The sequence below is a fragment of the Protopterus annectens genome, chromosome 1.part0 (assembly GCF_019279795.1).
Source record: "Protopterus annectens isolate FY-2018-M chromosome 1.part0, PAN1.0, whole genome shotgun sequence".
In the NCBI taxonomy this organism is placed as follows: Eukaryota; Metazoa; Chordata; order Ceratodontiformes; family Protopteridae; genus Protopterus; species Protopterus annectens.
This window is the reverse complement of record NC_056725.1, coordinates 1,958,555,545-1,958,582,460: the sequence shown is the minus strand read 5'-3', so window position 1 is coordinate 1,958,582,460 and position 26,916 is coordinate 1,958,555,545. Positions and strand designations below refer to the sequence as shown.

At 43.7% G+C, this 26,916-nt stretch overlaps 1 protein-coding gene across 3 annotated transcripts in view; it reads right to left on the bottom strand.

The window, feature by feature from the left end:
• Positions 1-26,916, bottom strand: part of ALLC (allantoicase) — a 420,793-nt gene that overhangs the window by 265,764 nt on the left and 128,113 nt on the right. The window lies entirely within an intron of this gene.

The following is a 26,916-nucleotide window of genomic DNA, read 5'->3' as shown; positions in this document are numbered from 1 at the left end:
TCGTAGCTGTGGTCAATCTAGATACTGAAAAGACCTATGAGAGGGTCTGTTGGGACTATTTATTTGAGGTACTTAGCATGTTGGGCTTTCCTCTTCAGTTTGTAGTCCCACTAATGAAAATATAAGTAATAATACTTCTGCTCATATAAAAACAGAGGTAAACTTATCATCCCCTTAGGGAGGGGAATGAGGGTAGCCCATTGTCCCCACTTCTATTTGATCTTTACCTGGAATACATCCTTCATGGTCTTTGTCTGTCATGGAAAACAGCACACCCTAACATTGTCTGCCAATATTTTAGGGTCGCTTACAATTCTTGAATTAGATATGTGCAATTACTATATTATTGCATTTTTAGCAAGTTTGTTGTGATAGTGAATTAATATAGCAAAGACTAAAGCCCTACCAATTAACAATAAACCTTCTTCCCAATTGAGGATGAATTTTCCTAACATTTGTGTGCAAGACTCAATTAATTACCTCACTATTCTACTTCATTAGATGAGTCAAATGTAATTTCAACAAACCTATGCTCAGATCAAGAAAATTGTAAAGATTTTTTAGAAACTGAGAGAATTTTATGACGAATTTCTAACAAAAAATGCTGTATTGCAAATATGTATTCTCTTGCAAGTGTTACGTGTCTTCCAGGTTATTACTTCTGATCGTCTTAGCGTAACACTGATTTTTTTCCTAGAGGAGTTAAGTAGATCTGGTAGCTGGAGAGAAATGACCCAGCATAGTACTGATGTCTGGAAGTCTCATATTTGGTTTCTTGTCACAGAACTTCTTATCTCAGGGTGTTTTGTTTTCTCCTGCAGAGCTATAATTCAAAATGGAACAACTTCTTCCTTTCCATTTTTGAAAGTACTGAGGATATTTTTCTGTGCTTATGATGAAGAAGTTTGGCAGGAAGTGAATATGTTGCTGATAGCATAAACAGTTTTTAAGCACATTGTATGGACTTTGGAAAATATGATACAAAAAAATGACTCAGAATTTGCTTCAAATAGTACCTCAAGATGTAGAGATTGAAGATTTGCCTGGCTCGTGCTATGGTTCCACCCCAAATCAACTTTGAAATGCTAGGATCAATCTGTGAATCAGGGAAAGGTTGTTTCTCATGATTTATTTGGGGTAACTTTCAGGATGTTTTCTGAGGATTATTACTGATATTTTCAAGTAAGTCAAGTATGTAGAGATCTGAAATGGGTCACATTGTCACCCAACCAATATTTATGTTGGGTGTTTGCCCTCCTGAAGACAAGACAGGATGAGCAGAAGTCTTGATCTTGCTTAGTGAGCAGAATGTGTACAAGAATTAGAGACATTAGTAAGCAGGTTTGTGAACATCTGAGTGTTTAATGGAAGGGAATGTTGCTGGTACTGAGTGGTCATGGGCTTTGGCAACAGTTGTGGATATTGCTGAGGTATACAAATAAGTCAGATAAATTCAGACTCTGTCTGGAAGTGGAAACATAAATATTTCTATCCTCTGGTTAACTGGCTCATGTTTTGCAGAAACAGAATCTCAGTGCTGAGGATGCTTGAAAGAACCCATAATTAACGGGTTTTATTTCTTAACTTAGTTTAAAGATGGTCTTCAACAGTTGTGTAATGAGTTCTGGTCTGGTAAAATTATGTTGTTCTACCATGTTATTTTTTCAGGGGTTGTACAGCACTGGAGGAATGTTGTGTCATGAAAATGCACTGTTGTTCTTATTAAAGTTGAGGGCTAAAAGGGCAGTGATAAGGAACAGAAAGCAAACTGATCCACCTAGGCTAGGGGTGTCCAAACTACGGCCCGCGGGCCAACTGCGGCCCGCGATCCATTTTTAATTGGCCCGCAGCAAATTCCAAAAATCTACCAAATATGGCCCGCACATAGGTAAAGAACAGTGCACAAACAAAAAACAGAAATCAAGCACCGGACAGCTCTAGGAAATACAGTTAATCCATTCCACATGAAATGCTTGAGCTTGACGAAACTCCGCATGTTTAAAACCTATTGTAGTACACAACAATCATAACTGAATGCTATAATGGTGATCTCCAACAAAACAGTTTTGTTGGCGATCACCAACATTATAGCATTCAGTTATGATTGTTGTGTACTACAATAAGTTTTAAACATGCGGAGTTTCGTGACTAAACTATGCATGTTTAAAACTTATTGCAGTACACAACAATCATAACTGAATGCTAGTATAATGCTATAATGTTGGTGATCGCCAACATTATAGCATTATACTAGCATTCAGTTATGATTGTTGTGTACTACAATAAGTTTTAAACATCTTGATTACGCCAACAAAACTGTGTATGTAAACACACAAATAACTAGTGACCACTAGGCAGTAGGAAAATGATTTGTAAGCAGCCTTTTTCTAAATCCCTGTATTTACTAGAAGGCTATAATGTGGTATAGGACACTTTGATGAGTGACATTTTGGTGTCATTATATGAAGTTCAAGTATACCAGATGAGTGATGACTTGTGTTTCGGCTTTTCCCGGTTAGGGGGTCGTCATAGCGGATCACCGGTCCGTAGATTGGTTGGCAGTAGAGTTCTATTGTAAAAGAAAAAAACGGTAGATAGAAGATGCACTGAAGTCTCTGGCATGTTTTGAGGGTAGGGGAACCTGAATCCAGAGTGAATGAAAAGTAGAAACAGTCGTTTTGTAAGTAATACACCACTCCCCTCTAGTGGACAAAAGCCAAAATTACATACAAAATTAATCAAGATAAGATGTACTTAAAATTCAGTTAATCATGGATCCATAGATGAAAAACGCGGTTTCTCCTTGATACAGTGCTTTGTGGTTTCTTACTAGTTGATTTCTTGGTTTTAACTCTAGCGGTGGAGCTACTGAGTTGATCAAGGCAGTACCTGTACAAAACTAAATTAAGGAAAGAAAAATTTTGCCACAGCCCACTGAAAATGACAACACCAAAGAAATGCAAGATAGCAAGTGAGTGTAGAAAATTTCAGACAAGGTGGGAAAATGAATACTTCTTTATGGAAGTCAGGGGGAAATGTGTGTGTTTGATTTGTAATGAGAGTGTCGCAGTGTTGAAGGAGTACAATGTAAGACGACACTACGAAAACCAAACATCAGACCTACATGTCCTACACTGGTGTGGAACGAGAACAAAAGGTTAAGCAGATGACAGCTAGTTTGCTAGCTCAACAACAGTATTTTTCCCGTGCCAAAAAAACTCAAGAAAATGCCACAATAGCCAGCTATGAGGTGGCTCAACTCATTGCCCAGCATGGGAAGGCTTTTTCAGATGGTGAATTTATAAAACAGTGCCTCACTAAAGTTGCAGGAATAATGTGCCCAGAAAAAAGTCAAGAATTCGACAGTGTTAGCCTATCAAGGAACACAGTTGTGCGGCAAATTGAAGACTTGTCAGCCAACATAAAACATCTACTGGCAGACAAAACATGTGCTTTTGATTTCTACTCCACTGCATGTGATGAGAGCACAGACGCCACAGATACCGCACAGTTACTAATTTTTTTGCGGGGTGTTGACAATAACTTTTGCATTACGGAGGAGCTGCTTGATCTCACCAGTCTAAATACCACAACAATGGGTAAAGACATTTTTGAAGCTGTGTCAAATACAATTGACAAGATAGGACTTAAATGGGACAAGTTGTGTGGAGTTACAACGGATGGAGCTCCAGCTATGACAGGCCAGCGCAAAGGAATGGCCTCTATGGTGTGTGCCAAGGTGCAGGATAGCGGAGGTGAGGCAGTTAAAATGCACTGTATCATCCACCAAGAAGCACTCTGTGCCAAGACAGTACAGCTTAACGATGTGATGAACACTGTTGTGAAAACAGTAAACATAATTTGAGTACGAGCACTCTACCACAGAGAATTTCAAGCTTTCTTAACTGACATTGATGCTGAATATGGGGACCTGCTCTACCATTCAGAAGTGCGCTGGCTAAGTCATGGCTCCGTGCTTAGGTGGTTTTATTCTCTGAGATCAGAGATTGACCAGTTTTTGAAAGAAAAGGACTGACCTCTTCATGAGCTGAGTGACCCTCTATGGTTGGCAGACCTGGCATTTTTAGTTGATCTCACTGAACACCTCAACACACTCAACAAAAACCTACAAGGTAAAGACCAACTTGTACCACAGCTTCACGCACACATGAAAGCATTCTGAGTGAAGCCCCGACTGTTTGAGGCACAGTTGCACACCTTCAATGTCGCACACTTCCCCACACTGTCCGAAATCAGATCTGCATTTCCAAAGGTCGATCTCTCTGGTAAAAAGGGGAAATATGTGTCTGTGATCATATCCCTCCTGACAGAATTTTCTCAGCGCTTCCAAGATTTTTCTACTACTGAGAACGATATCAAGCTGTTTGCGACTCCCTTCATGATAAATGCAGAAGAAGTGGAACAGAGTCTTCAATTAGAACTTATAGAAATGCAGTGTGATGATTCTCTGAAGAATCAACATCAGCTTCTCTCTTTACCTGACTTCTACTGGAGCTTGGAAGAAGCCAAGTTTCCTCTGATGAGACGCCATGCAAAAAGAATGATGAGTCTGTTCGGCTCAACATACATATGTGAACAAACATTTTCTCTGATGATGCTGAACAAAAGCAGATTGAGAACCAAAATTACCAACGACCATCTCTGTGACGTCCTTCGCATCTCAACCACAAAACTGATTCCGGACCTGCCAGCAATCCTGCAGGCCAAAGCGCAACTTCATTGTTCCCACTGAGCGCAACTGTGTTCCCGAGTTCAAAATATATTACACGTTCCATGTGTTATTATTAAGCCCTATTACTAATAAATCATTTTATGTTGATATCATTTTTAAAACAACTATTAGTTGATCTGTTAACAATCCAAACTTATTTGCATAACTAGCTTGAAATATCCTATTCATGAAAAGCAGTGTTGTAGGCTGATTAATTTAGTTTACTTGTCTTAAAAAATAAACCAGGTGAGGCAATATAATATAATATACTTCACCTCGAGTGAGTGGCCTGGCTGTTTGTGTATTTTACCGCATATGGCCCTTGGTGAAAAAAGTTTGGACACCCCTAATTAGAACTTTGGAAGTACCTACTGAGGAAACGGAGCATATAGTCAGTGAATGGAGGTTTTGCACTCAAGGAAGAAAGGTAGCTGGAAGTGGCTTCCAATGAATGAGTAATTTCTTATCATATTGAGCCAAGTTACTATAACAAGAAATTTGCTCCGAGGAAAGTGTTGTTAGTGTTTGAACCAGTATTTTGAAGTAGGCAATTTGTCACTTTTAACTGAACAGAATTAAAAAATTGTTTTTATTTAAGGAAGGACCTGGGATACATATGTAGTGCTTGCATACCAGCAACTACAAGAAAGGGGATATATAATACCCGCCAAACGGACCATCTTGGAGCTAGCTACCAGGCGGAGTGAGTGGCCTTATTGTGGCTTTTCATTACCATTAAATATGGCTGTTTTCCTTTTCTTGAACATTTTGTATGATTTGGATATTGTTTCAAACATTTTTGCAATTGTTTTGAGTACTTTTATCAATATGTCACAGTTTTGAACATTATGTTTATTCAGTAATTTGTTTTGAACATTTTGAATGCTTCACTTCATATTAATTGAGTAAAAAGTCATTTAAATTAATTTAAGTACTTGGGAATATTTTCTGACCTGTTTATGAGTTGTTTGCAAGTCATTTGAGCCACTCATGTATATTCTTCCATTACTGATTGTGCGTCTCATGGTTTTGAATTCGGATCCCATTCTGACACCATGCCGCTCGTCTTGTGTATTCAAATAAGACAATAAGGCTTGGATATTCATTTAAGATGTTTATTGCACACAAACACATCAGGATGGATGACTGGAACATAAAACTTAAACAAACTAGCCAGCTGACTGACTGCTACACACATACATGCTCTTACTCCGGCTGCTTACACAAAATGACACTCTGCTTGCACGTGCTCACTACTTATATGCATGTGCCCACGAACAGCAGTGGCTTTAAAGGTACAACACACACACACTATGGTCTACAGCTATAACTCTGTTCAGGCTCACTTAAGTGGGATGTGCTGTGCCTCAGCTCCCCCTGGCTTTGTGACCACCAATCCCTTGCACTTATTGCTAAGTTTTATAAAAACAGTATTAGCAGTTTTTCCCATTAATACCACACTCACAATGATGCATGTAACCATCAATGACAAGTTCCTCTTTGTGAGATGAATGATCCATATAACTGCCCTGTTCCTGGAATTACCTGAATCACCCCCCCCCCCCATCACCAGCACCACTGTGCTGCTCTTAAGTCATTCCTGACAGGTGCAGCAACATTTTAGAGTTCTAGTGAAGTTCTTCACTGTCTGGTTTACATAAAACACATGCAAACATTTTTCTTTTTCAAAAGTTTGAATCAGATGCTGTCACATTTTAAATAGGTATTTCCACTTTAAAGACACACATGAACACAATCCCTAGGCACACCACACATCATACCTCTCAACTGCCCAGATTTTCGCAGAATGTCCAGATTTTTGTCTCATATTTTTTGGTCTTTTCCTTATAAAATGTGTGGTTTTATGGTAAATTCCTGAGGACTGAAGTCACTAAATAATGACATACATTTTAGCTTCAGACTTCATATCCTTCAGAAAATACATGGTAATACAAATCCAGTCATTCTAGTAACTTTCTAAGTTTATAAAAGCAATATTAAAATATGTCCCCATTTTTGGGCCTTTGTCCCCCCCCCCCCCCCGTTATTTTAGGCTTTGTACAGATTCTTGCACAAAGAGACTGAGAAGTATGCCACACACAAGTCCTCCTTTTCATGCTGTCAAAGTCATCGACCTCACGAAGTCAATACAGTTTACTAGACTACTACTTTGAAACAGAAGCTAGCTGAGTGCAAAATGTAAGGTTAAGTGAGAGGGAAATCAGTTATTTACACCCCACTGTAACAAGGTACAGACTCAGAATCAAGACAAAGTATATCTGAGGCATGAAGGATGAATGCCAGCGGATTATTGTTTTTTTTTAGTTTCCCTCATTTCAGTAGATTTGTTTAAGGTATGACCTCTGTTGGATATTGGGATAAGAAATAGATGATGAGTATATCAGGAAATAAGTTAACCTGAAAATAAATAATAAATATCAAGATAAGCTGAATTATTGAATATTTGCAAGTGAGAAGGTTGGAGATATTACGGTATTATTGTGTTGCAGATATGTGACTAGACAACGAAGATTGAAATATATGCTTTTATGTAAATATGCTCTTTTGAAAATGTATGCTTACATTATTTGATAACTTGATTCTGATCAATAAAAATTGTTGTTGGAAAAAAAAGCTTTTATTACCACTCCACCTGTGTCATTAGTCACAGTAACTCTGCCCCACTCACACAAAAGGCAAAAAAAAGAAAAAGAAATTTCACACACTGCATATGCAAAATGCATACACAAACCCCTCAGAAACAAGGCCCACCTAAATCAAATTCATAAAAATGAATGTTACTAAAATTGAACTGAAAGAATAAAAATAAAAGAAAACACAAGCCTTAATGTCACTAGCATCAAATTAGTCCCAAAATAAAAAAAAACACAAAATACACTTACTCTAAATAAAAAAAGAAGCAAATTCAAGTCCCAAAAGACATTAACAAATATTTGTTATACTATAGTAACAACTCAAAAAAAAATTACCAAGAAGACCAAAAAAATAGAAAATTATTTTTGAAGTGCAATAAAATGGTACTGTGAGACAGCTCATTCATATAAAATTATGTAGCCTACATAAGGCCCGTGTCAGCAATCTTCACAACTACAGCATTCCCTTGAAGTGAATGGGAAATGGTAACCCAAAATAAAGGAAAATAAAAAATAAATAAATAGACTGCATGTGGCTCTTATTCTGTAGAATTAGAGAACTCAGTTTGTGATTCATGGCCTTGTTACTCATCATGAAACTCATGTCCTGAACCTACAGTCAAGATATTTCATAGCATTAAACAAACCACACACTGTACCACAGCAACTATATCTACATAAATCAAAGTCCTAGAGTACAAATCTGACCTCAATTAAAAAACTAACTAGATGTAATAAAAAAGAAAAGAAAACATATATCCATAATCAGCCAGTCCAAGAAAGGCATTGCCTATAAAACAGACCATTTCCTAAGTAAGTAAACTACTTAAGATTAAACTACATAAAAACATAACTAGTTGTACAATCAGCATAGTCTGATCTAACCTTCACTACACTACTTAATCTAGAATCAGAAATGACCATATCTTAAAAATGATAAAATCATTCAGACATTGCAGAGAAAACTACTTGCAAGACAGTGCACTAATAAAAAACTACAGAATCAACATAAAGTTGGGCCTACTTCAAGTGCCCAGCATGGGCACCCGCAGGCAGGTGCAAGGGGGTGCACTTGCAGCCCCCTGGAACTGGCTGGCCGAGAAATTAATTTGATTTTAATTTAAAAAAAATGTTTTTTTTAAAGGGCGTTCCTCTTTAAGAACGCCCTTTGCATCCATAGGTGCCAGAACCATAGAGAACCCATGCGTGCATTGCACGCTAACGTAAATTCAAACACAAAAGTGCACGAAGGTTGCCAGAGTCACAGTGATCCATTTATGCACTGCCGTTTTTGTTTATATGCAGGCTGACTGAGGTAAGGATTTTTCTGCTAGAGAAATGCTCCATTTTGTTTATTTATATACAGCAGAGGAACATACCTTATGTGGGATCTTAAAACGTTCATGGTCCTCGAAGTTTCACACACCGAAAAGGGTCTGTAGAATGTTACACTTTTAGCTGATACCCATTGTAAAATGAAATCATATTAATTAAAATATCTTGTTTAAGTAAAAACAGCATATTTAACCATCCTATGTCCTTTCTAGCTGAAGTTGTTTGTAAGATCTTAGTTTGTGTTCCACATTATGATGGCTATTGTACCTCATTTTAGAGATGGAAGGTTGAGAGCTATGCCCGTGCTACCTTCAAAAACATAGACTAAAATGCCTGAAGCTCCTGTTCTTAATTTATGTTGCTATGGGGACAGCATCAAGATGGCATAGGGTTGAGTGTCAACGTCTTGTGGAGAGAAACTTAAAAGAGTAAAGCAGTGTTTGATATAATCAGTACCAAATTAAAATGTAGGGGAAAGTTAACTTTTTAATTTTAGTCTGTAACAGAATCTTGCTGACATATGGATATGTCACAGAAATGCTCATATTTAGTCCGAAATGCTGAATATATGGTTTTGTGATTGTTGGGAAGTTTCCTTTTGCAGAATGATGCAAAGACTGTCACCGTTTTCTGATCGCTACTCATATCCTTGTTATTACTTCGGAATAATTATGAAATAATGTAATCTTTTTCTTGCTCCATTTAATGTGGATGAAGTGTAAGGGCAGGATTCACGAAGCCTCCGTGTAAGAGATACATGGCTTACACGGAAGCTGCAGTTAAACGGTGTGACGTCAGCATGTCATGCATATGCATGAGGGCATGCTGAATCACACCTAAGGCTAACACGGTCCATGGAAGACAGTAGGGGGCCTGTCCGTAGGCCGAGCCCTGCAAGTGGACACGCCCCCAGAAGAGTAAAAGTGCCCAAAGTAAACACCCACGACAGAGGCCATGGAAATGTGAATAAACACAACACAACACATGCCCCCACAGACTATGAACATAAAAATATATAAATGAACATGTTATATATTTTTTTAAATCGTAAAGATGTTTGCCCGTGAGTGCGCTCGTTTGCGCGGGTGTGCCCGTAGCTCAGCCACAGTTAGCAGTAAGTGGAAAAGCATATAAGAACTAACTATGCAAAGTAAGCCAAGAAGCAATAGCGTAGCGGTAGAGACGTCAGCTGAAGAGCAGGCATTCATGGTTCGAGCCCCCACAACATCAATTTTTATTTTTAATAAAATAAGCACGAAACAAGTCCCTGACAAATATGTGCACATATAAAATCATATTTTACGTAAAATGTAATGAAATAGTCCATTTATTTTGAAGAAATGTGAGATAACAAAACAATAAAAAATGCAAGATGTGCCTATAGCTGAGCTACAGTTTAACAAGGTGAGTGCATCTGCCCGTAGGTGAGCAGTGGTTTAACAGGTATAAAATGAGTGCCCGTAGGTGAGCAGTGGTTTAACAGGTGTAAAATGAGTGCCCGTAGGTGAGCAGTGGATTAACATGCTGAAACTGTGTGCCCCAAGCTGAGCTGAGCGTAATATGCGTGCTAACAGCCAAATGAAGCGTAAACCAGTGTACCCTGTTTGCGCGGAGCTGCGCACCGCGCCAACAAGCTAACCGACGGGCAACGTTGAGCAAGCTGTATCAAAACTGCCTTTACACAGACACACCCCCTAGCCTGTCTAGACAGTCATAAAAAATAAAAAGCAGTGGCCAGGTTCGAACCCAGGATACTATGCACCATAGTCAAGGTACTGAATCACTAAGCCATGACAGCAGTACCTAGAAATGCAGTAATAGCAAATATATAGGAATTAATACAAAGTGGAGCATGACAAAGCAGGTTTTATGAAGTTGATACAATTCCAAAATAGCCAATCACAGATAAGTGCGAGAAAAACGGCATATATAAGCCCCATAGGCGGGAATACACAGCATAAACAATTGTAGAACTTACTTGCAGCCAGAATGTCAGGAGTAGGTGAGGGTAGTTGCTTTCGAGCACAGAGGTGGGGCATTGAGGAGTCCAGATACATGGTCTGGCTCCTAGTCCACAATCATGAGGCCCAACTCATGCAGGGCCAGGTCCTGTGTGGAGCATATAGGGCTGAGGCGTGGGACCAGTTGGCTCATGATCTCACCAGTGCCACAGGGATTCCAAGGACTGGTGAGCAGGTCCATCACCACCATGCAGACCTGAAGTGACGCAAGCAGGACCAATTGAACCTTTGGATCCAGGAGGCCCAGCAAATGCCCAACGCCCCACTACTGAGTAAGTTACATTTAATTATGTATGTAAGAAATTAAACTAGCTGATATTATGGAGATGTGTATTCCAATATTACTTCATTTATATTACAGCTGCAGGTGTCCGTTCTGCGAACCGCAGAGCCTATGGCGATAGGCTGGTGCGGTTGCGCCACCAGGCAGGTCAGTAATCCTCTCCCAGTAACTGTAAAGAAATATAAAAGTATGACAGTTAGCAAAAGAGTGCAGTGTAGTCACTAAGTAATAAAATGTGCAAGTAACAGTGTAAGAGTGTTTGCAAGTATTGCTTGATTACAAAACTGTGTTGCAGTCTGTAATCCAAACAGAAAAATGAAAATGTCTGAAATAAAGTCTAAAATAAAGATGCCCCACCTGTAATATAATAGTACACAACCTGCAGCAGGCTGAAAAGTACAGCTGCAGAAGATGAGCAAATCACATGTGTGAAATATACCCCTGTTGAAATACTGAAACATGACAGAAGTGAGACTGTTGGAAAGGATTGTAATAACTACAGGTAAAACATGTCAATAAAGCCTAGAAGTAAGTACCATCCTGAATAGTAAAATGAAAACAAGTGAGAGAGTGTGAGAAAGAGTTATGAATCCACCAATAAAGTAGTAATAACCCCTGAATAAAGTATACTGCAGTCAGTACAGAATGAAATGAATGTGACAAGCAGAACCAAACAGCGAAATGTGTTCAAAGTGTTGCTGCAGCTGGAATGTGTATCCCAAAATCTGGATATGTTGCTCTCAGTCTGCAATATGCAGATAGTATGATTGTCTGAAATACCAAACATCCACAGTTGTCTATAGCTATATAAAGCAAATGTAGCAGGATGATGTAGCTGAACAAAGCCAGATATGAACGTGTATGAAGAACAATAAAATGTATATTGATGTAGCAGTAACAGTCCTATCACCAAGTTGAAGTAGTGATCATATAGGAAACTGTAGTTAGAACAGTAGTGTGTATATATCTGTAGCTATTAGAAATGTACAGCATATGTATTGGTATTCGAAGTTGTTAATATTATTTTCTTCACCCCACCCTATAACCACATATAACCCATTCCATGTGAAAATGGTATGTGCAATCACAATTAACACCCCTGGAAATTTGTCCTGTTGGGTCATAAATATTTGCATGTACGTTGATGCATCTGCCCTGTTCATACATCCAAACCTGATGGCCTGTTGCCATCAATCAACCCTGCATGTTGTTGGACTGTGTATTGCTGTTCAAATTATGCATGTGTTATGCTCGCTGTTCAATGGTGTGAATATCTGGGTGTTTGGTTAATGGGAACACTAATGCATGCTGTTACAACTAATTGCGAATGGTATTGTATGTTACTAACCCAAACTGTCATGACATAATGCAAAACATAGGATGACAGGGAAGGCGGGTTCCAGCGGACCCACCTCTCCCACCTCAGCTAGCGAGTGCACCTGGCACTAGTGCCCAGTCTGGACCCTCCTCCGGTGGCCCTGTGCCACCTGAGGGTGGCAGCACTGCAGGGGATGGGGCCCGTCCCCCCTCTGCAAGTGTGGCCGGAGGAGAACCACCACTCACCCTCCGTAGCGTCCGGACTGTGTTGCGTAGGGAGATCCGGAACTCTGTTCTTGGGCCCCTACGCCAGCTTGAGGCACAGGTGGCACAACTTATGGGCATGCCTGTTGCCCGGCCTACACAGCCCTCAGCACAGCCCCGTCCTGGGCAGTGAAGGAACAGTGGCAACTGCCCATGGGTGGGGATATCAGTTCCACTGTTGCCATCTGTGGGTTCATGGGCTCTGGATATCCAAACATCCGTCCGCGTCAATTGTGTAACCCCCCCCACACATGTCATACACCGCCCCTGTATGCGTCTTGTTTGTCTTGTCTGTTGACCTACCCAACCAACCTCCCCAGCTATACTGACTTCCTTCACCTGACATACCACTCTCACCTGAAAAAAAGAAAAAAAGGGCACTCTGTACCCACAAAAAAATTACGCCCCATACATAGCTGCCCATTCTCCACACATGTCTGCTGGACATGGAAACTATCAATTACAACTGACTGCACAACAAGTATTATTGTTGTCCTGACACCTCTCTCAGGGGTGGAAGGTTTCAAATGTCACACCAAATTACATACATATGCACAGCTGTTGCTGATGAAGAAATGGGCAGCTATGGGCCTTACCTACATCCCTCCTGCAAAACCCAAGCTTGTTTCCCTACTGTCTTACCCTCTTTGTGACCCCTTTTTCACCACTTTCCTGTCTCCCCATTTTCATTTATTTCAAAGAAAATAGTGCGGGTGTGCGCCGGAGTAAGCACTGTTAAGCGGTTGTAAGCGGGTGTGCGCGGAGCTGAACGCCAGTGCGCATGCGGGAGCTCCACGCAAACCAGTGCTAACCCGGTTACAACTGCTTAAAAGTGCCTTAGTCACTCTGATTGACAGGTCCTGTAGTCAGTTCAAAAGCAAAATAAAATCCCACTGTCAGTCCCGAACCCAGGACCTTGGAAACAGTAGTCTGCATGACCTACCACTAAGCCATGACTTTTATACAAGAACATTGTGCTAAAAAAATATATCATGTAATAGTAGGAATGAATGTAAAGGGAATATAGGATGTGTAGTACACAAAGCATGTCATTCATACTTACTGTCAGAACTAGTGGATTTCCATAATAGTAGTGCGTGAACAGAAACAGCCATGCTAGTTGGTAGCTAGTAGGTAATAATGTCAGTTAATGTACATATATAAATGTATGTATATTTACATATATATATATATATATATATATATATATATATATATATATATATATATAGTTGTAGGTGTCAGTGTGCATACACACTTACTACAGGAAACAGGAGAGAGGAATGTAGAAATGTGAATCTACAACACAGCCTGAATCATGAGAGAGATACTAACCTTTACACTCACAGAACAGTGTCCACAGCATACCAGCATGGTCCCCGCCCTTACAATCTGAAAAGGCAACGCCTATCTCACATACCCTTTTATAGCACTGTCCTGAAATCACAGTGAGAACTGCAATCAATACTCAACTGGCTGCATGCAATTAGCAAATGCTGGCTTACAACTGGTGCAGAGGCCATCACATGGACTTATGCAGATACCTAAAAAAGCATCCTGTACTCACACTCCACACATGCAATACGTTCATTGCACTGTCTGGAGGCAGACAGAGAGAGAGAGACAGAGAGAGAGAGAGAGAGAGAGAAAAAAAAACAACACAAACAACAACACACGGTACACAAACTGAGTTGAAGCTGTCAGCAGTGACAGTACCAAGCCGTGCCAGCAGCAGCAGGAAGCAGTAGTAGCAGTAACGCAACCAGCTGTGACAAACACAGGTAATGTAAAGTAACAGGTTAATAGTCTGCATACTGTGAACCCTCCATATGTGTCATAGGTCTGTATCTATAGGTATGTCCATGTGATATGTGGTGTGCACGTAGTTCCACCAAAAGGGGATGACTATACATTACATGTCATTCAGTGTTAGGCCATGATCCTGGCAGCAGTTTTCTGTTGCAGTGAGGCCTGTCTGTAGGATGTGTGTGTCAGCTGGTGTAACGACTATGGCGCTCAGTTAGCAGTCATCTGGGAACTTTGTCATCCACAACCCGCACATGTTTGCTTTTACATCTGAGAAATAAATGCCAAACAAGAGGGGTCCTAGGACAGAGGCCTGTGGGATACCACATGTGACCGGCATTGAGTCTGACATGGCTCCTACAATATCGATATTATGGATTCTGTATGTCAACCAGTGTGCAACCCATCATGTGACATATGTAGTAACATGTAAGCTAATGAGCTTGTCTATGATGCCTGAGTGGAGTACTGTGTTGAAGACCTTAGGCAAGTCCAGGTAGGCTGTATGGATTGCGTTGCCCTCATCAATGGCTGTAGTGACTGTTTTGAAAGGTCAACCAGGTTCAAAAGGCAGGATCAGCCCATCACAAAGGCAAACTGGCGGAACAAGTGTCTGCAGGTACCCAATATCGCTGTATATGCGTCCCATACTGAATCATTCCATAGCTTTGCAGACCAGGCTGGTTAAGCTTATGGTGCAGTAGTTCCCAGGGTCAGTAGAGGTGCCTCCTTAGTGGAGTGGGACCACTGTTGCTGTATGCCAGTGTTCAGGTACATATCCTGTAGTACAGCCAAGGTTAAATATCAGTCTTATATGCGGTTGTATGTCCTCTTGGAGTTCACGTAGCACACATCCGGGATACCATCAGGTCACATTGATGCTGTGTGTTCTGCTTTGCTGAGGGCGGCCCTCACCTGGACATGTGAGATGATAGGGAGGTTACATTCAGCTGTGATAAGTATTTCTAAGTGTGGGGGAGAAGGAGGGGGGATACGTGCACCAAACCTGTCTGCAAGAATGTTGCCAATATCTGTGTGTTCGGTGAATGTTAAGTAGGTGTGTATTAACTCAGAGCATATCTGAGGCGTTTGGTCCATATGTGTAACATAACTGAAGAAGGCCTTGTGGTTATCTATAGTGTTTGTGGCCATTTCCCTCCCAGAGTAGGCCGTGGATGTTGTTATGAGAGACCGTAGCTTATTACCAGTGCTGACCACAGATGCCTTCCCTTAATGTGAATCTGCTCTGTCCTGCAGTAGCCTCCTTCTATCGTTATACAATCTGCCTTTGGCTGGGGTCCACCGGACAAGATGCCTAACCTTTGTGCATAGGGTCTGGGTTAGAAATGTGTGTGCATGTTCCATGCAATCTTTGGGATGTCCATGGGAAGCATTTGAAAAGGGGTCAGCAGTGTGGGTTGTGGCTTCCACTGGCCCAGTGGGCTGCATGGATACCATCTCAGTCCTAACAAGTGAATAACTGTCTATTCACATACATATCAAAGTAGTCTACTGTGCTGGTGGTGGTGGTGGTGGGATATGTATATCCAGGACGAGTAACTTGTGTCCAGATAACACTAGTGGATGGCGTTCCACATACAGTACCTTGGTATGAACCCCCAGAGTGAGGTTGTGCATTGGACCCGTCGCAGTGTGCTGACCGATGGGGCATGCTACTATGTTGTATGGAATGTGGCAGGTATTGTTGCACAGGTGTTGGCTGAGCACTGATATCTGGCCATGTACTTGTGTATCCACCAAGAGATACACACATGCTACATATGGGAGTAGTAGTATATCACCACAGTTGAGTATCATGTATAGTATGTGTGCCATATATTGCTGACATAGTCTGCTGATATCCTGTTTGTGTTTTCTTCCAGGGACATGGCGCGTCAGCGTAATCCCGCCTACTCTTCAGCAGAAGATGAGGAGATACACCAGAGCCTGGTGCGGGATTATGACATACTGTTTTCCCGCACCAGCCAGAATCAGCAGGAGAGGGCTGCACTGTGGCAAGACCTTGTCCATAGGGTAAATGACACTGGCACGCATAATAGGACATATGAGCAGGTACGACATCACTGCAGTGATTTAATCAGAAATGTCCGTCAGCATGCGTCGGATATCCACAGGCAACAGGTTGCCACAGGAGGTGGGGTGGCCACACATCCCCCCCTCACCAGACTGGAGGGGCTACTCCTAAGTGTTGTGGCTCCAGCCCCGGAATAGCAACAGCAATACACCTGCATCATGATGGAGGCTGGATCCACAGCAGCACGACATGGAGCGTGCAGGTAATATGCCATATGTACACTTGACTGTTCTGTACACTGTTAGTTTATGCATGTGTAAGGTGTGTCCATGGTATGTAGCTGTCAACATAGTATGTAATTGTGCAGGTGTGATATTGGCAATATCAGCAGCTGACGTGTGAAAGGCAACTGGTGTACTACTGCACTGTATCATATGTAGTATCAATGGCACAGTTGTGCCCACTGACATTAATCTCCTCATTTCTGCAGGTCCCTCCAGTGTTACAGCAAGGCAGGCCATCCATGCTGGTGAGTGTGTTTTAACAATACCTATAATAGTCCTGATAGTGCTAGTAATACTAGTGTAACTCAGTAGTGCTCTGTGTGTATACTGCGGGGTGTGCATGTGTGCATGTGTGCATGTGTGCATGTGTGCCTGTGTCCACGTGTGCATGTGTGCATGTGTGCCTGTGTCCACGTGTGCATGTGTGCATGTGTGCATGTGTGCCTGTGTCCACGTGTGCATGTGTGCATGTGTGCCTGTGTCCACGTGTGCATGTGTGCATGTGTGCATGTGTCCACGTGTGCATGTGTGCATGTGTGCATAAGTGCATCACTGGTAACATTGTGTGGACACTGTAAACTGTGTTTCCTGTCTTCCTCCCACAGGTTCTGGTGCTGCTCTGGTGTCCTGCAGCAGGGAACCTGAATCTGGTGCCACAGGTACTGATAATGATGATATCTGTGTAATGGCACAGGAAGGTGTGTCAGGGTCCACTATTGGTCAGCCAATTGACAGTACACAGCTGTCAACCCCATCATTGCGCACAGTCATCCTGCCAGTACATCCTATGTCACCATTGTCCCTAGTTGATGGACAGGATACAGTGGGCATTGACCAGGGTAATGTGGTATCTGTGGCACATGCTTCCCCACACAGCAGCCATGGGCAGGGTCCTGCGATGGTACCACACAGACAGTTGCCCATGGGTTCTCGGGAGCATCCATGGCGTACTGCCTCTGGCAGACGTGCCCAAAGAGGTCTGTCAACCTCAGCTATGTTTCGGGCTGTCATGCAGGCACAGTCGCATATGGAAAGGTACACCAGACAGGGTCTGAGGGAGCTGCGAGAATGTCGCACAGCCATGACTGACAGTATGCGTGACATCGCGGATGCTATCCGTAATTTCACCGATGTCATAGACAGACATTGTGGGGACATATTACAGCAGTTCCACAACCACATGTCCATGAGCCAGGGCAATGGTGGGCGGTTGCGGCATCGATGTGGCCGTATGCCAGCAACAGCAGCAGCTGGCAGTCGGCGCGGACGACAACAGGCCCGCAGATGCCCCCATAGTGCCAGCAGCAGCCCCAGCAATGCTGGGTCTGTGCTGTCATCGGAACGCCCCAGGAGACCATGTGCACGTGGCTCTGGACAGTCCCAACAGGGACCTGTGTCCAGTCAACACACTCCCGCTTCTGATGACAGTACCCAGTCTGGCTTAGTACCGGATATGGTCCGTAGCACCCCTGCCAGGCACAGGTACCGTGTCCGTGCCCACAGACACTGATCTGTATGACCTGCCAGGTGCAGTCTGTGGCTGTCCACAAACTCCTGTATATGGCAGCCATGAGGTGGAACTGTGTGTGTGCATACACACATGCGAAATGTTAACACCTAGAGCTACCACATACACGCACACACTGCAGCAACAGTGCCCCACCCTGTACTGCTGTCCCTCACCAACACACATACACACACATGTCAATTGGTGGTATCAGTGGCAGACTCAGGCATACCTAATTCACACCCTGTGCATATGATGAAACTGTGCCACCTCCTGCAATCTCCAACATCAGTGCAGGAACAGGTAAACATGTTGCTGATGCACAGGGTGACTACATAGAAGTGTATTAGTAGTATCATGTTGGTAACAGTACAGTGTGCTGATATGACTGTGTGTATATCCCAGCATGCCTGATGCAGTAACCGTATGACTGTCCTGAATTGTTATCTACAACCTTAGTACGTACCAAAGTGTAACAGCTGCACATTATTGCATACCGGTGGTAAGGATGTCAACAGATAGCCACATACATGGGTAGCACAGGGGGGAAGCTAATGCAAGTAGTGATACGCAATGATGGACATGTACAGTAATGGTGGCAAGTTGCCCACAAAGACTATGCAATGTGGATGTTTGTGCATGTTGATATGTGTGCAGTACCAATGTAATCCAAATCACAATTAACTATGACATAATATCAGATCTACCATGGACATCTGAGCTGTGCATTCCTGGGTACATGTTGATAGTGCCTACATATTTGCACTGTTACCTACTGTTACTGTTACCCCTTCTTTGTTGTACAATGGACTACTTCCAACCCTGCTTACTGTAGCTTTGTTTGCATGCATGTTCGCTTGGGGTTCCCTGGAACACTGCTTCCACCTGCAATGCAGAGTTACAGTGCTTCTGTGGACTCCTAGTGACATCTGCATAGCGTACTATACGTATGTCAAGTTTACACATGACAGAACGTCACTGTCTGTCCTGTTCGCATGTATGTTGCCTGTGACACATTGCACATGTCTTACCTGGCATTTACCCATGTGTGCAGTCATATATGCCAGTGCTAGGAAATCAGTAGCAGTACACCCACACATACACACCTTCAGTATGTTGTTCCCCATTGGCCCTATGTGTTGGTAATCACCATGGCAATCACACTACTATGGTAGCATGTGCAAAGGTAACCTGTGAATCACCTCTATGGTCCAGTTGTGGTTTATGTGAGTCATGTGGCAATGTCACAGCTGCCACATGTATGCAGTCAACCCTCACCCCTGGCCAGGAACGTACAACACATGTGTGGGATGCCACCACATAGCCAATCTGGGGACTGAGCACTCTGAACCCAGTAATGCCATACCCTGTCAGGTGGCATGACATACTACAGTGACTACAATACCAGTCTGACATAGACCCGCATTGACAGCAATCTGAACACACTGGGGCATACTTGGAGAATCAGAATAGCATCCTGCCTGAGCATCACACACCTCCGCAGCTGGCACACAGGCATACGTTACGTCAGAACAGAGCACATGCCACACATGGCACACACATCCCGTGTGCCACACACTCACAGCCTGTAGGGCTACACAACACACCTGCTACAGATGTGTCAGGTACCTCTCTTGGCCGCTGCAGTGGGGTCCCACTCAACAGGCTGTACATGGTGAAGGTCACAGTGATATGCCTGTGGGGCACTATGGTCCACCACAAAACACATGCATACAGGTCAGTCAGAGGCATGGACACATATGACTCAGTCATTGACCATGCCACTATGCATGACCTGAGACATACCTCCCTGGACTACATGATAGGGAACATAGAAGGGATCTCTCAGAATGTGGCACGGGCCAGTATAAGCCTGATCTTGGTTGCCATCATACCCTCACCAGGTATGCTACCACTATATGTAGGAAGGGTGTTCTATGTCTACATTCTGCTCAATCTCCAATGTCATTCATAGGGTATCCACTGGCTGTCAACGTGTGCTTACATGCTAGGGAAGTCACAATGATTTGTGAGGGGCAGCTTGCACTTGACACCCATGGGCCATTGTATATTGGCGAAGCCCCTTGATACACACATAGTGCCTTTTGCTGCAGGACACAGATTACATAGCCACCTCCGTGGGTATCACACAGGATAGGACACTAACAGTGATGCTACACAACACCAGCAGTGTACACCGCAAGATGCATGCACTGGACACTGTCCTCAGCACGGTGAACTGCAATGTCTGTGCAGTAGCAGAGTCCTGATTCACGGCTCACAGGTGCAACCCATCACTGCCAGGTTATACCTCATACCATGCCTATCATCCCCTACACATGTAACACACATGGATAGGGGGGTGGTATCCCAAGGCACCACAGATACACACACCTCCAGGTTGTTGGCACAGCACAAAGCATCAGGGCCTATTCATGTGCAGCCTTCAGGTTCATAGCCTGGCACACACAACCCTCCCATACACAGGAAACCCACCTATCCTCCATAACAACACTGGCAATATGACAGTCTCAAGAAATGTCTTTATATGGCTGGACTGCATCCAGCCAAACATTGTGCGTGAGCATTACTGCAGCTACAACACACTAGCTAAAAGGTTCCCAGCATGTGGTCACTGAATTGCAGTGGAATAACATGTTACCACTCCCACAACAGGTGGGAACATGCAGCACCTGTACATCGACTACATGTAGACTATAAGGCCCAGACCAGATGTGTATCCCCTGCTGTAGGTATTTTACCATATACAACCCACACTGTATAGACACATACCGCTGCATGCCCCTGCACAGTAAGACACAGTCATATTGTTATGCATTGCGAATACCATTTATCCACTTGAGGCACGTGTCAGACATGGTAACTACTGCAGGTCACAGGTATTTATGTGTATGTGTCACACATACATCATGTGTGCATTGCCATTGCTGGTTTAGGCAATGGCATGCATTGTTATGCACAAAGACCCACACAAGGTCATAATGTGTGACACAACCACACGTGGCAGTTGTGGGTTTCCAAAACATACCTATCTGTACTCTGACAATGGTAATAGACCCAGTAGCGGAGCACACTATTGGCATTACTGGCCAAGTAGCCCTGTTTGGCTGTGCTGATAGTGTGGTGACATCCCCTGTGTTTACTGGGGGAATATGCAGCATCCCCCTCACACAGACTTGCACACACACTAACCCCCCTCCACACACACTGGGCAGTTGCAGGATTCAAACCCCTACCTAACTATGTTATGACACTCGTGACAGACGCATTAGCAGAGCGCGCTATTTGAATTACTGGGAGGTTTCCCTTCTCCTGCTGTACTTATAGGGTGCTGACATCATCTGTGCTTAGATAGGGGAATGTGCATCCTGTAGAGTGCTTTCACAGTTGCCAAAAGGGACATCTCCCTCACACAGACTTGCACACACACTAACCCCCCCCCACACACACTGGGCAGTTGCAGGATTCAAACCCCTACCTAACTATGTTATGACACTCGTGACAGACGCATTAGCGGAGCGCGCTATTCGAATTACTGGGAGGTTTCCTTCTCCTGCTGTACTTATAGGGTGCTGACATCATCCGTGCTTAGATAGGGGAATGTGCATCCTGTAGAGTGCTTTCACAGTTGCCAAAAGGGACATCTCCCTCACACAGACTTGCACACACATCAACCCCGCTCACCCACACACACACACACACACAGACACACACACACACACACACACACACACACACACACACACACACACACACACTGAGCATTTGCATGGTTCGAACTCCTACCTACCTATATTATGACACTTAGGGAGACGCATTAGCAGAGCGCGCTAACCAAATTACTGGGCATCTGGTCTGCACCTGCAGTATTTATAGGGTGCTGACATCTTTATTTCTATAGAGGTATGTACATCTAGTACTACCTGTCAGGTGGGGGATAGCATATATATGCATTTGCAGCACCTATGTCAGGGTCAGATATGCACATCGCACTGGCAGGTTATGTTCTATACCATGCTTCGTGACCACAGGACCTGTAACACACAACACAACCAGTCCAGAACACCACTCCCACATCCAGGACACACACTTTGCTTCCCTGTGAACAGTGCCGGGATATGCAGGTGTTCACATACACCATTCCAGTTGTTAACATCAGGTACAGACATATTCTGTGTGGGAACTTCTCAGGCCTCTACCACTTTACTCTACAGCCACTACAATTTGTGGGTCCATGTGCTATGGCAGAACCACTCACCACAGCCACATGAGGGAATACATATTGCACCTGTCCATCTGCAACATGGGTACTCACTGTTCCACACCAGAGGTAGACCACCATTGTTGATATCTGACCATACCCACCTTTCCCTGGACATCCATATCGCATCCCCACCCCCAGGCAAGGTTGTCACTGCAAACAAACTGTATTTAGCACAAGCAGACTCTACACTTGTGAAGACTGGGGTGGACGACTTCAAAGGACCCATGCTGGGGGACTATACTGGCCACTCTGCATAATCCTTGACAATTGCATTCTATGAGCATGAGTAAGGTTTGCATTGATCATGCTATCCCACATATACCCATGACTGCTCCACAACAAGACACCTGTCAGGTGTACACCAGCCATATATGAGCCGTCCAACAGACAGAGTGAGCTAATACATTGCAGAGCTGTAGCCCACAGAGGGAGGACATCTGTGAACAGTACCGGCATGACACTTCATTCCCACATAATCATCACAACACAGTGTTGACAGTGGAATTGTCCAGACAATGCAGATAGGGCTCCCCTCAGTCTGTTATTGACATCCACTTACTGTTAGAGGTCCTCAGCAGCCCTCTTCCAGCACACACCAACAACATGGTTGTGGCTTAGCACATTCAAACCCTGGGATCTCCACTGTGCCTCTGCTTGACAGAGGCACAGCTCACTAGCCTCACACGTTGCCTTATGTGACCTACTTTACAGTGGCACAGTAGCCTACTGTACTGGAGATGCAGATGCCAAGCACACTCTGGCTAAGCTGTCATTCCCTAGGGCAACAAGCCTAGTATTGACCTCTACACCCATATGTTCAATTGTCAGATGCACAATATTTGTTGTGCTGTTAGACTGTTTGCAGGTCTTTATTGCCATAGCATTCCCTGTTCCTATGAACAACTTGTGTATCTGTGGAAGATGTTTGAATATAAGGGCGATCCACTATATCACTTATGTCTCTGTAGTCATTTACTGTGTGCACTGGGCAGATTGCTGTGTTGTGATTGGTTCCTGGAATGACACGTACAAATACCAGATATGTGTGGCCAACTGCTAAACGGAGATATGGCCAAGTGTGTGAGCATGCCCAGTTCAGCCTTTCCATGGCATGTTGTCTGACATATGCCTCATTTATCAAAGTGTGCGAGCATGCCCAGTGTGAGCTTTCCATATGTTGAACTTTGAAGTCCACCACATATTTGGGTGTGTGTGAACTTCAACAATATCTCATGTTTATGGTTGTGTGTTGGGTGTCATGTTGTGTACTAACTGGCCAACTGCTTCATGTCTGCCACAACAGGGATTATACTGTGCCTGCAGGGATTGCATGGGATACTTTGCATACAGTTGTCAACATCCTTTCATAATGACCTAACACTGTAGTACCGTATAGTGTACTGGTTCAGTACTTTCACTGTGGTGGACAGTATCCTGGGCTTTAGTCCTATCACTGCTTGACATCTTCATAGTGAGCACAACAGACTGTGTAGGGGCCAGTTGTGCACATATGACCATGTTGCATTATGTTCAGATATGGACTACCTACACCAGGCTTGTCCAACATTGGTAGTGTATTCCACAACATAGGTGGACATTGGCAAACACTAGCGATGTTCCCTAGGCCATTTCTGATGCTAGTCACAGAGTGTGTTTGTCCTTCGACAAACATTGTAACTGGAGTTTGCCATGACATATGTCATGGTTAGTATACTGTGCCTCCGTCTACCTCTGACATAACAGTGATACCCAGGGTTAACCTACCATCTCCCATCCACTCATCGGGATTCCTCTTGAGGGGTGTCGATAGGTGACTCTCTGGCTAACCTGTACTGGGAGTTTACTCAAGAGTGGGGGTGCCTTCTGTGTTATGGATCATTCTGTACAGCTTATCCTATGTATGTCAGTGCTGGGGTTCAGGTCTCTCATGTGCATAGCTCACTGCCATTCAGATTGTACAAGGTGCAGCATGTTCATTGATTCCAGCTTGGACATGGCTTCATACATCAGGCACAGCTTGCCTCTGGGTGGGCAGTATGGCAGTGTGTGGAGCTGCAGTTTGTTTACTCAGGCAACACATGGCATCTGTTCATGCTCTTTGCTACTCCTGGTGGGGTACTGTTGTGGACTTTACAGCTGATGGAGGTGTCTGCTGAGGTATATCCCACAGGGGCTATTGTAGTCACTTGTGATGCTGATGAAGGATGACTGCAGAGCCACAGTGACCTCCCCTTATCTACATCTGACAACCTTCATGATTGGGTGGGTATATGGTATGTTTCTGCGAACACTACAGCCACATGTTTGTCCAATGCAGGATATCTATCACCTTGTGTCCCCATGTCTCTCATTACATGTTAGGTACGTAATGGGTTAACACCTGTGTGGTAATTTGTGGGCACTTACTGTATATCCACGGTGGTTGTCTATACACAGTTCTGCAATTAGCTTGCTGACATGGCTATGGCTCCAGTTGTCTGTTTCTAGGTGGCCCTTTTGTGGGTTGCTTGTGTCAGCTGGGGGTCGGATATGGTGGGCTGTTTGTACTCCTCTGCATACATGTTCAGTCACAGTCCTTCCATGTTGGCCTGTACCTATGGGACATATATACGGAACGGGGGGGTCCCAGGACCAAGCCTTGTGGGATGCCACTCATATCTGCTTTGTAGTCTGACATGGATGCAGCATGTCTGACCATGTCAGTTCTGTCCTTGGTCTGGTTTGCAACCCCTCTACTGACATAGGGGTATATATTTAAGCTGGTGAACATATCCATACTGAACTCGTAGGGTATTGTCTGGAAGCATATGCACAGTCCAGCTACGCTGTGTGGACCACATTGCCCTCATCAATGACCTTAATAACTGTTTCAAATGGGTCAAACATGTTTAGGGGCAAGATCTGCAGTTACGACAGCCACACTGTGTAGGGTCCGGTGTCAGTAGGTCCATGATAGCTTTATGTCTGCGGTACATACTGATCCTTTCCATAGCTGTGCAGACCAAGCTTGTCAGGATCCTGGGGTGGTAGTTTGCAGTATCCATTCAGGCAACACCTTTGTTGTGAAGGACCACTGTTGTTGTACACTGCTCTTTGGGTACATATCCTGTGGTAAGGCTGACATTGGGCAGTAGTGTGATTTGGCATTCCATTATTCTTGGAGTCCATGTTGGCCTCAGCCCAGGACACCATCACATACCTTTGCTGCTGTGTGTTTTGCTTTGCAGATGATGGCTGTTACCTCAGCATCTGCAATGTCAGGGGACCAGCAGTCTGCTTGGATAGATATTTTGCATTCTGGGGGTGGGTTGCACTGAACCTGTCAGGTTGTATGTTGGCAATATGTGTGTGTGTTTGGTATGTTGTTTGTAATATCTGTGTGATTCGGAGCATATCTGTGAATTCCCAACATGGTTCCTACCATCAGTTAAGTAAGCCTTGTGATTATCCTTAGTGTCCTGTACAATTTGTATCTTCATAGGTTCATGGGTTCATACTAGGCTATCCACCCTAGGACATTAGTAAGCCAAGCCAGAGTGTGTGTGTCTTTCGCCGCCCCTTGCTATGTGACTATTATGGCCATTTATGATTTTCTTTACTGTGCCTCTGTCTGGACGTGACACAGTGAAGACCCCCAGTGTACATGTATGATCATTCATCTACTTGGCAATATTCCTGTTGAGGGGTGTCAGTGAGGGGCTCTGCCTAACATGGATTGAGATCCTGTTTCTGGGTGTGGGGAGCCTCTGGGTTATGTATCTGTCCCTCCAGCACATCCTATTTCATTATGTGTTGAGGCTGACATCTGTCACTCTCACAGCTCCAATGGCTTTGATTTCCTGTGGTGGAGCATGTCCATTACTCCTGTGTTGGACATGGCCTTGTACAACAGACATACAATGCTTCTGTGTAGGCAGTCTGTGACTGCATTCAGCTGGGGTGTCTACAGCCAGGCAGCATATGACATATATTTGACACCCTTTATCCTCTTGGTGGGGTACCCTTGAGGTCTTCCGAACCGCTGCAGGTGTCAGGTACGGTACATCCCATATGAGTCATTGTACTAGATTATGGATCTGATAAGGGAACAGTACAGGGGCACAGTGACCTTTGCTGATGTAGATGTGAATCCTTTCATGATACGGTGTCCAATATAGACAGTCTTCCTAGCCACACTGGCATTGTGAGTGTCACATGACAGGTTACTGTCGACTTGTGTCCCTAGGCCCCTGATTACTCCTTGCATACATAATAGTTTACCACCTATGTGGTAATTTGTGAGTACCTTGTCTGGTATTTGGTGGGACATTCATACTGTCCAGTGTCTTCAGGATGTCTGGGTGGGGTTCTTGTGTGTGAGATTGTGGTCTGTCGCATGCTACAGACTGTACAG